Raw genomic sequence first — 13,081 nt, 5'->3', positions numbered from 1 at the left:
CAAGATAATATTAATACGGTGCAGTTATTTTTTTATACAAAGTTGATAGTTGAGAGAAAAAAGTTAAATAATAATTTAATTAAACTTGTTAAATTATATAACGATTTTTAAATATCAACTTCATATGAAGATAATTGTATTTAAATTTTTACTTATTAGTATAGACCTAAAATCTTCTTTTGTAAAAATTATATTAGTGATGGTGAGAAACATTTTTGGATTCACCTGTAAACATTTTGAGAGCCATTTCTCTTATGTCACACACATGCATGAAAAACTAACTGATTGAGTGTCGTTTGGTGAAAATAAATAAAGAACAATTAAGCGAAAGAATTAAAGAAAGGTAATTTTGAAAGAAAACTATTTTTAACAATAAATAAATGAGTTATGACTTAAAAAAAAAAAAAAACCCATATATGTTTCTTGGATCGAGGCTCTAGCGTGTTTTTTTTTTCTTGGACAGGGAGACTTTATAGTGGTTAAATATTCAAAAATGGATCATAATCATATGACTTATTACGTTGTTGTAGTTGGGGGTGTTCGAAAATAAATTTACCAGCAGCCGAGGCCTCATTGGGACCTGCACCTAGTTTCGAATTCTCAATAAGAAATATAGAACTCATATTAGTAATAGTAATATGTATGTAAGTAGATGTATTGTGTAAATTAAAATTAGAGGTTGTCTAATCCATCAATTAAAAATAAAATAAACTAAAATAAATTTACTAGGATACTCATCAAATTAGGTGTTCGAAATTTTAAAATATTATCTAGTGACTCTAGTGTTAAGTCGAACACAGATGGTATATTTATATATATGTCTCTTGTAAGCTGTATTTGAGTTCAAGTTTCAGTTAAAGTCAGATGTTATTTAAAAATCTATGTGTATCCATGTAGTATGTTTGTATATGTAAGTATGTTATGTGGATGTATAGTGTATGAGTGTAATATTTAGAATTAAAAATTGTTTAATTTATTTCACTAAAAAAAACTTTTCATTTTTTTAGCATAATTTTAGAATAATAATTGTAATAGTTAAATAATCATTAATTATATATACTCCTTTATTAAGGATAATCTTGCCTACTCATACAATTTTAAGTATTATCAAGATTTATTTATTAATTTTTTTAATTTTCAAAAAATTAATTTAAAACGAAAGCAATAATTATACTAATCATGGGTGTATATACCCGTTCAAATATGTTAGTTTAAGAACCAAAAAGGAAAAAAGTTGAAGATTTTTCCTAATTGAAAAGGTATGTATTTATTTTAACCAATTTTTAAATTAAATAATAGCATGAGAGCCCTTTTTTCATATGAATATTTACTTGTAAATCTTAATTACCTTTATTTCATATATAAAATTATGGTTGAGGGCAATACTTGGTATATATATAAGGTTAGCATTAATTAAGTTAGATTAGTTTAATGATTAGCTCATTAGTTTGTTTATATAAATGTCAAAAGTTCGAATTCTATCGTACATATAGTAACCCATTAGTTAATGACAAATTCTAAAATATAACTTAAATTTATGATAAATTAATCTTTGGTTTGTCGGTTGCTGTATAAAATTAATATATATAGATAGATAGATATGGGATTAGCATGGTATACAATTTAGAGTTAATTAAATACACATAAAGTCAGTCGTCTATCTTAAGTCTAAACATATAATGATACAAAGGGTAAAAGACTAACAAATGACACATACAAGTTTTAATTATAATTATTTTAAGAACAATAATGAATAATAAAGAAGAGGAAATTTAATTTAAGTCTTGTCAAGTGGCTAATAAATATCTTAAGCTTCTGGTTACGATTATACTTGGAAGCGTTGTGATTATAACTTGTAAGCATCACGATATCCACTCATATAAGGTTAAAGTGTAAAAGCAACAATTTGAAGCACATGATGATGAAGAACAAAGTTACCAACCTTTGTAGGTTTTGCCTCTTCAATAATGTAACACACGTCTCTTTCTCCCTCATCAATTTCCGCCAACTAGTACTCTTCTCTCTAAAATATTTAATTCCGCTTATAGAGAAACTTTGTTAAGGGTTTAGAACCACACATCAATTGAAAAGGATCATCTCTACACTAGTGTAATCATTAACTTTAACTTCGATAAAATTGATGTAAGACAGTAAGAGTAAATACACTATAAAATATCTTCACAAAGTTTAAAAAAAAAATAGTAAAATTATACCTGTGAAATATCACATGTTAATACAAAAAGAGCATTTATATGTTAAATAAAATGCCATTAGCACAAAAAGAGCGTTTCGGGTGAGGTCTTCATTTATTTGAGCATAAAAAATTGTTTAATTCCAGTTAAATAATAACATGATATATATTTTGAGTTTTTTTTACGATAGTTTATACTATTAAAATAAACTGAATTAATGGTATAAATATTTTTTAAAAGTTTATATATTCATCAATTTGTTTTTCAAAAGATCAAAAATATTAAATTAGTCATTAAAAAATATAAAAATAAATAAAATTTTGATTTTTTTATTAATTAATTGATGACGTGTCATAAAATAATTGTCATGTGACATCATCTATTTAATAAAAAAAATAAATCTTATAAGGAGCAATTTATTACATCTCAAAATCATCTTTTGATAACCCAATTGATACACGCGGGACCAAAACAAATATGAAAGTAAAAGACTATAATGCCCCAACCATCTCTACGTTGTAAATAAACAATAGTACTTATATATCAAAGGTTTATATTATGATATTTAAAAGTATTTATCTAAGTTATTAAAAATTATTAATAATTATTTAATTTTAAAAATATAAAAGTAAATAATTATTAAATATTTAAAATTTAAAATAAAAAATAAATTAAACAAAAGTTAAACACCAAATTATAAAGGCCATTAGAGTTCACCTACACCAAAATAAGGCAATTGTTGTGCTTTGGCATCAAAGATACATCTTGTACACGAAGTGATTTTAGTGTTCTTGTATCCTCTCACGCTATCTAATCAAGTGACGAGGTTACCAAGTCTCATGAAGCAAGAAGTATCCTCACCCCTATATAATGTGGGAAAGTTTTCAAATATATAGTTACACCCATATTTCAATCATTTTTAATCCTTAATTTTAGTTATATATATGTTTTATAATTAAAATTAACAGTTAAAAATTACTGAAATATCGATATATTAATATATTTAAAAAAAATTTCAATATATAAATATCTGTTATTTGATATATACTCGTAACATACACATGATATAAATTGCTTACTGTTTATATTTGGGTAAGTCCGTATATATTCTTTTTAACGGGTAAGCTAAATTTAAAATTGGGTCACACAAAGTTGATCTATTAGTATCAAACTTAATTCGTATGATTTTTTTAATGGATCGAACCGACTTAGATACAAGTCTTTATAATTTATATTCGACTCAATTTGGAGAGCAAGTCAAATGCTCTATCCACTATATTACTTATCATTACTAAAATTATAACCAATTAAAATATGTGATAATTTTTTATTCTGTAAAAAATTAATCGTTCATGATTATTCAAAATCATCCTCAAGAAATGACTAGACGTGAAGATCAGAACAATCACCGTTCTAATGAACGAATTAGAATCCTCAATTTTAGATATTTGTACCTCACGTTTGAACCAAAATCCAATCCAGTTTCAAGTAATACCTCGAATCAGTAACTTTGGTCATTTTGATAGTTAGCTTAGGCAGTTATCATTTTCAGTTTATTGTTAGCTCAATTTGTTAGTTCTGTTAGATTACTAATTATAGCAAGTAGTTAGTGTTTTGGAGAAAAATGACAAGGGAGGAAGCCAAAATAAGGAAACATTTTATATAGGTGCGACTTAGTTCCATAAGGAAGGGCAAAATACTATATATTCCAAGACAATTATGATCATGGGTACGTAATTGACAAATAACAAGTGTATAAGTATGTACTTTGACAATATAAGAAACATGTTCTTTTTTGGAAAAGATAAAATAAAATTCAAAGTAAGCATATTACAGCATTGCAAGGCTTCAAGAATCATAATATTAGGAATTTCTTAGAAGAAAAAAGGAGAATTTATTTTCTGCTTTAGTCCCACCCACTTGTGAGGAAAATTGATGCAAAATTCCATTAGGAAGAATATGAATAATGCTTTTTTATGCTCATAATTGTAGTAGGAATTCGGAATACGATTCAAAGGGAAAATGTGGTGGTCGCTTAGCTGCCACACATGTTGGCAAATGGCAATGGTTACGTGGACTTTCTTTTTATTATTTTTAACAATAAAGTCATGGATTTCACTGTATCAATGGTGGTTGAAATAATTCATCTACTTCCATGCATATCATCACATAGGTTCGCGCCATTAGAAATGTAAAGTGGCGCTTTTTAGTTTTGTTTTAAAAAGTTATTTTATTAAACTTAATATATACAATAATAATTACCTTGTGAAATTTGATTTAATATAAAAATTAGAAACAAATAGATAAATAAATTGACTCTAAAAAAATCAATAAATCAATGCCTATAGTTATATACGAAGAGAAACGAGGTTGTTTGATTTAAATTTTGGTCTCATATAATTGTGTGAAAGTGAAAATAATTCTAAAATGATTATTGTGAAAAGTCAAACTTGGTTTATTTAAAAGTATACTTCTTATATTCTTTATGATTCTTTTTGTGATTACTATAACGTCCTAACAGGCATTAAACAGTGACTGCCTTTTAAATTTTGTATAACACAATTAAAAAAAAAAAAGCTTAGGGGTTAAATAATATTTAAGATTAAAACCTAAAGGGACCATGTTTGATTCCCCAAATAACCAAGAGAGACCAAAGTAGCTACTCCCAGTACAACCCGCATGCCAGTATATATTGATCAAATAATCTTTTTTAATTTGTAGCAATTTTTAACCAACACAGTGGAGTAAAGAATAGATCATGTCTACTTAAATGGGGAACAATTGAAAATTAACTTTTTGTTATTTTAGATTAATATACTTTTATATGGACTAATTAATTTATTAGATGTTTAATTTGTAACACTCTACCACACAAAACCTTACACTTAAATCGTAAAGTAGAGGTGGTGAGGTATTACGACTTTTAAAAGAAAAGACGTATATAAATATAGTTAAAAGAATTTTATTACTAGAAGCCTTGACGAAGAAGTTAAGTAAAAGTGAAAATAGAAAATCGTGTCATACTCACGTAGATAATCGTAAAACGGATAGATAAGATTAAAAGAAGGCTAAGAATATAATATACAGATCAGAGTTCCAAAATACAGATATCAAACTCCAGACTCGACCTGTGAAGCTAAAGCTGGCCAGAGTATGTAATTATATATATTTATACAATCCAAAATAAAACTCAAACTATAGAATAAATACATGTTTCTCCAAGTCAACCTTTAAGAGGGACAAAATACAAAATATACATGCGGAGATCCTATATACATATATACATAGCCTAAAACAAAATATAACAGGCCAAAAGACAGTTCTTCGCTTGTAAGGATAGTCTCCAAACGCTCAACAAGATGCATCTCAACTTGCATTTAAAAAATAGCAGAAATATGTATGGAATGAAAACCAGGAGTTCTTAGCACGGTAAAGGTCTCCGCATAGTTAATAAAAAAGGTCTCACGAAAGACAAAGGCATTTCTAGAACTCCAACACTCAAATTTCAGTTTAAATATTCAACTACACCAGAAATTAAGTAAGTTATCTAAGGTATTCAAGTTTTGAATCTAACTTTAACCTAACACTCCACTTTCTGTCTCCTTCAATCCTCCAATGCAAATCACCGGTGGAACAACCCCCCTCCCTCACACGTCCGCCAAGATGCGTCTCTCAGAAAACATACACATACAATTCAAGTAAGAAAAACACAGATAGAAGTGCAATTACAGCAAGTGGAACAAGTAGTAAATAAGCAAAATTAAGCAGTTAAGCAAACCAAAAAAAATACACATTCAAGCAAAACAAACAAATGCATATAATGTATGCATGTCCTATGGCTGATGAGTCTCATATGTTAGTTATATAACCAACCCGACATGTCCTAGTAGCTAACTATTGGATAGTCCCTCTGTACACGCATCCCTAAGCTCAAAAATAATATCCATGGAATCAAACTTCAATCTCAAATATAATATTCTATAGAGTCAAACTCCAGACTCAATAAATTAATATTCCATATAATCAAATTCCATGTTTAATAATATAACATTTCATAGAAGAATCCAGGGTGTTAAAGTATCCGATCACATCTTGCGACAAAGGGTCAACAATATTAATCTCAAAATATAAAAGCCACATAATAATCTCTTTTCTTTTTAAAATAACATTCAAATTTTCAATGTTTATAGAAATTTCAACAGCAATTCAAACTTCTGTCACCCTTCAAGAATCCCAACCACGCTAAACCAAATACCTCTCAGTCGTTCAAATCATTTCCAATATCAAATTATTTCAAAATCAAACCAATTTGAATATAAAATCTTTTCCAAAAACCAACCAACTTCAATAATAAACCGTTTACAAAATCGAATCATATATCTCTCAACCAATCCATTCAATTCAATTTCACAAACCTACCATCAACCCTCAACACATCAACAATCATCATTATTTTATACTCATCAAAGTCATAATCCAACACATACAAATTTATTCATCCTTTATACACACATCATAAACCATATACACAATCCATCAATAATTTATTCAGTTCATTCCTATCTTAAGGTCTTCTAACCTAAGTTTTCATGTGACATTAAACATACATTAACTACGAGAAATCAAAAACATACCTTGGCCGATTATTCCCTAAACTCACAACACCTCAAAAATGCACTCTTCCACAAGCTCCAAGCCCCCAATGACCAATTCCGCAAGTTTAATTAATCACCCAAATTTTGTTTCAAACTACCCAATTGAACTCCAAATCAACAAGAACACAATCTAATTCGCACAATATCACTATAATCATCATAGGGTTCACTAATTCAATGATTCACATGGGTTCATCAATTCCTTACCTTACCCCAGATCAATGGACAAAATCTAAAGATTATTCGCTGCTAGAGTTCACCTAAACTATTAAAATCATTCAATTCCTCAATACTCAGTCTCAAAATGTACGAAATTGAGGAAGGGAAGAACTGGGCGAGAAATGTAAATTTTTTACTATTTTGTTCAGATAGAATTGAAGAGAATTTCGAGACAAATACATAACTGCAAATAACTCGTCAATCGAAACTCCGGATTAAAAGTTATAGAGGATAGGATTTTCGGAAGGGAGGGTTAGGGTTTTTAAACGTAATTCTCTCTTTTTCAGCGTACCCAGGAATGAAATGAGGAAAAGAAAGTTTGTTGCTTGTTTTATAGGGTGGGTCTTGGACTTGGTTCAATCGATTTTCTGTTGGTCTATTTTTAGGGTCGAAATCTTTAAATTAATGTCAAAATTCGAATTTTTAATATTTTTATTTTTCTAAACTATAAAATTTAATTTTTTTATTTCTTTAAATAGTAATTAATTTATTGACTAATTATTTATTAACTTTTTGAAATTTACATAATTGATATATATATAGGTCTAATTAATTTCAACTTGTATTTTTTATGCTCAAATTATATATATATATTAGTGAAAGATTGAAATTTAATATTATATTTTGATAGTTAAAAAAATTATTTTTGTGATATAAAATTTTAGTCCTTTTAATATCTCTAAAAAGTGAAGATATAAGAAATTGAAATATTTTTAGACAAAAACTGAAATTTTAATAATATTTAGTTCTAAATTTTATTTAACTTTTTAAATTTTAAATCTAATTCTAACTTTTTAACAAGATACTAAAATATAATTTAATCTTACATATTTTACACTAAATATAATATCGAGATTTAATTTAATTTCAATCTCTTAGTTTTTATTTCTCAATCTATGTCATTCGGTTTCGGTCTCTTTTTAAATACGAAACTGATTTAGTCAAAATTTTTGTTTTCTTTTTAATATTTAGAAACTTGGTAAAAAGTAAAATAGACAGTAAAAATTAAAAAAAAATTATTAATTATTATTTCTTGTTTTATCATTTTATTTTCAAAATTAATACTCTTCTATTAAGCGTTATTTATGTTTTTGATATATTTATTTTTGATAATATTATGTGTATATTAAAATCAACCATTAATATAAAATATATGTTAAAATATAAATACACATTAAAATAAAATTAAACTCTATATATATATATATATATATATATATTAATAATTATTTTTAGCATATAAATAGTATTTTTTATTATTTTATACCTAATACAAATGCAAGTACTAAAAGAAAATAAAAGGATAAAAAGTTTTAATTATGTTCAATAAACATATTAAAATTCTCATAATGTTTACAATTTTACCATTGATCGAAACGCAAAATCACGTGCTGCGGCCTACAAAGATGAATTATTAATAATTTAGAAATTGGTGCTCGTATTTTTTTATTCTTACTTTACCATTAGTTTATAAATTTAATTTTAATGTGCTGTGAGAGTAAAATAATTTTATATGTTTAATTATATTTTATTATATTAATAAAAATAATTATTTTTTATAGTAATTATATAAATAATTATTTAAAAAATAAATATAATTTAATATAATTATATAAAATATTTTATATTATTAATATATTAAAATTAAATTATTAATATATATCTATATTTTATTATGGAAAATATTTCAATAAAAATATATTTATATAAAGATATCACTGCAAACTGTTTATCATATTTAACTGAATTATTTAATAATTTATAATATCATATTTTTATGTGAAGACTTCTTTGTTGAAGTATTCAATAATTTGATAAGACATTGCGGTTGTCTCTTTTTTCACTGATTTTCTCTACACACTGAGTTTAATCTCAAAACCATTGAACAAGCAGAGACGAATTTGTATCGCTGCATGGCATGCCCTAATGAATTATTGATAAACAGATACTAATGTAGTAATTATTAATGCACCCGAATCTCAAGTCTCATCTAAAGCAAGAATTATTGTATGAGAAAGACTTATTAAAAAGCTTTGTTTTGACATTTTTCGCCCTCCTTTGGGTTTGTGTTTCCACCTTGTGATGAATTATTGCAGTGTGTTGTTGTTATTGGGTCATGTCAACCATGGACAAAGTCACCTGAAGCTGAAAGATGCCAAGACTCAATGATAGCAACGTAAGCCTCATCTCAAATTCCGAAGATCTAATCTAACCTCGTTCTCTTTCTAAATAATGTAAAATCATGAGGAGGGGTATGTAATTATTTTAGTACGATTATGATGAATCAAGTAATGTATTGTGTATCAAAAATAGTATTCGAATATTAAAATTAGTCAATAAAATTAGTCACTAATATATTTATGTATAAATACATATATGATTTAATTTATTTTTAATATGTATTTATATTATAACATATATTTTATATTAGTAATTAACTTTAATGACTAATTTTTATATACACGTAACATAATCGATTTTATATTTATTATAGCAATACTGAAGTTGAATTTTTAAGGTTGAGAACTCATCAAATGCGAAATTACTAATTAAAAATGGTTAGATAGTTATACATAAATTTTCATTTTTTTTGGTCTATTCATAGTTTTTACCTAACAAAATAAAACAGAAGCAAATCTATTAGATCGTAATAATTTAAGCTTAATTATATATGAGTCTTGTCTTATCATATGTAAATCTATTAGATTGTAATATAAATCTATCTCAAATATATTTTTAAAAAAATAGTTTGATGAACAGATTTATTTATCTTAATTTTTTTAAAAAAAATAAAGATTAATGTAGACAAGGGGTGAAAGGTAGAAAAAGATCTAAAAAGATTATTTATGAGGTGGTCAAACGAGATTTATATGTAAACGGTTTCTCTATGGACATAATACATGACAGGGCACAATCGCGTCGTTTGATTCATGTAGCCGACCCGACCTAGTGGGACAAGTCTTTGTTATTGTTGTTGTTGTTTCTATTTAGGATGCGTGACTCTTAGATTACTTAATATACATTTCAACTGTTATATATGCATCTTAAATCACTATAAGAAAAACGTTGAATACCATCAGATTTATCATTGTCTTGGAATTGACGGTATAAACGTCGTCAAAAATTATTTATCGGCATATTTTTTTCTGACACTAATTATCAGCAAATTTTCCGTCAATTTTTTAAATAGATTTGTCAAGACTGAGTTGATGATTACTGTTGGATTAATCCGACGGTCACTTTGACGCCATTTCACATGTTTAGGCACCAAGTTACCGTCGAATTTATCTGATGGTAAATCCTACAGTAATATTTTTTATTTTTTATTTTTTTTTGCACAGTTAAACCACAATTAGTAGTCAAATTAAAATTCTTTTTAACAAAATTATTAGCAAAGATCTAAAATTAGCAGAAATTAACAAATTATTTTATTAAAAATAAATTATCTGAATACAATAAAATACCACAGAAGTAAAATACAATGAAGTAGACAAATAAAAAAATGAAACCCCTAAAGATTCCGGTAATCGTCGTGGTCCCCCTGTTGAGGCGACGGAGTAGGCGCTGACGTCGGTGCCCCACCAACAATGTTGTTGCTGGAACCAACAGCGTTGCCGCTGGAACCAGCAGTGCATCTGTTGGTTGTACTCCTCCATCTGTTCTCGTAACCGATCGAGCTGCTCTAGCTTCTCTGTCAAATCCGAGCTGAAGGCAACAGCTCCTCCCACGCGTGCAAAAAGGTCGTTGTACCTCTGCTCAGACTGCTCCGCTTGCTGGTAAAGCTCCTGTGTCAACTTCTACACCTCCTCCCTAATGTCAACAACTTCCTGGGAATTGGTAGAGATAGAGTAAGCCACCAACAAGGAGGAACGGAGGCCACTAGCGAAGAACGACTCCAACCCAAAGCGGCAATTCTTGTAGGACTCAGAGGCGGTCTCGCACCAAATTGTATCAAGATCTACCACAAAGGTCTCTGAGCTGACTTCGCCGTTCCCACTAGGCGGTTGAGATTGCTGAGACTCGGAGCTTGCCCTGTACCACGACCACGTGACCCACTCGACCTACCTCTGTTACCTGTCGTCGTGTCTGCATAGCGAATATATTACTAACACTAATCAAAACATAATTAAACTCCCCAACTCTAAACATATTAATACACTCAATACAGTAAATATATTAATAACATAACAAACACCAATAAATAATAACTGATGGTAAACAATGGCTAAGAGAATGGGGGGTTGAATCTTAGCCCCTTATTGTTGAATATTAGTTTCTGCTTTTTCAAAGAAACTTCAGAAGATATTTCTACTTTTGTTTCATAACAAGTCAAGAGATATTTTCTTTTTATCTCATAACGGATTAGAAGATATTTTTCATTTTTGTCTCCAACGCAACAGAAATAGAATAGAAGTAGAAGAGAAAGTGAGAATCACACCCAGATGTATCCTGGTTTAGCCGTTAAGTGCAATGCAGCCTACATCCAGTCTCCATCACAACAGTGACGGAATTTCACTATAATCATCAGATTACAAAAACCAATTCTTTCTTACGATCTACCCAATCCTATCTGGGACAAATCCAGATTCTATCCCCAAATCTGAACTTGACTTGGACTCCTACCAAGCTTTCAACCACAAAGTGCTAACCCAACTTGCAAGAGAATTCCCACAGGATCATTAAACACAACATACAGATGTACAAATCAACTCTGAGACATCTATGACTTTTTCTCTAATATTGATCACTGTCTTTTTTCTCTCACTAGCTTTTTCTTACAAACCTCACCATGTTTGTCTTTTTCACCATGAGACTCAGACAGACAATACTAAGAAAAAGAAAACAAAATGGACATCTTTGAAGGAGAAGAACTCAAGAAGCTTGGGTAGGTATGAGAACTCTGTGCTTTCACTTTCTCTCCTTGATCTCAACCCTTGGCCGTTCACCCTTATTATAGAAGGGGAAGCTTCCAAGGTTGAAACCGGTTCAACCAAGCAACTTCTTCTCCAACCCAAAAACAGCTTCGGTTCGGACAGAGGGAAGAGCGAGGAAAAATCAAAAACCAACATGCATGCACCTCTCTCAACCCTTTTCATCAAGTTCCTTCACTCTGAGCCCTTGATGAATCTCTAACCCAGGAATGCTTCTTTCCTTATATTTTTGCTTCTTCCTATTCGTAGCTTCAGAGGCTAGCTTCCTTCTCTGATAAACAAAAATGGAAATAAAATTTTGCAACTGAGATCTTTCTCTTTGACAGAGGTAGATTGCTTCTATTTTTGGCTTCAAAAATCTTGAAGCCCTTTTTCAAATCTTGCCTTTAATGGCAAAGATCTTGCCATGCCTTGCTTCGGATCTTCCTTCTTCAAATGCTATCATCATCCTAGCCTTTTCTTCTTTTATAGCTTCTCTGTTTACTTTCTATGATAACTTGTATTTTCTTCTTTTCTGATTGAAGTGACCGAATACAAAGAGAGATGAGAGAGAAGAGATAAGGAAAAAAGCTTCTGGTGGAAGCATTAAGTGGAATTCAATCAAATTGAATTTTCACTTCCATTCTCCAAGACATGTGAAGCTTTCAAAGCACATTAAACTCAATTGAATTTTAGCTATCAGTTACCAAGGCATCAAGTCACATGTCAGACTTTTGGTTACCAATGAGTAAAGTTAATTGAGTTGAAAACAACCAAGGCATGGAGCAACGAAGCATGCTTTTGAAATCCTTGGGTCACTTTGAGTTTCTTTGCCTTTTAGCCACATGAAGTGAATAATTAATATTAGGTTTTGAGAGTCTTAGGCTCCTTTGGTTTCCTTTCTCTTTTAATATTCAGCCACTTGAAGAGAACGACTATTATTGGGCTAAGCATATTTAGTAACCAAACTGGGCTTTCATCACTTGGGCCAAGATAACAGTTTTATTTTTCTTCCTGCACACTAACAAAAATATCAAACAACCCATTGGAAGCTATTAATAAGACACTTAATAATAATTTTAATAATTTTCTAATTTACATTTTA

Source organism: Arachis stenosperma, chromosome 9, assembly GCF_014773155.1.
Source record: "Arachis stenosperma cultivar V10309 chromosome 9, arast.V10309.gnm1.PFL2, whole genome shotgun sequence".
In the NCBI taxonomy this organism is placed as follows: Eukaryota; Viridiplantae; Streptophyta; class Magnoliopsida; order Fabales; family Fabaceae; genus Arachis; species Arachis stenosperma.
This window is presented reverse-complemented; position numbering follows the sequence as displayed.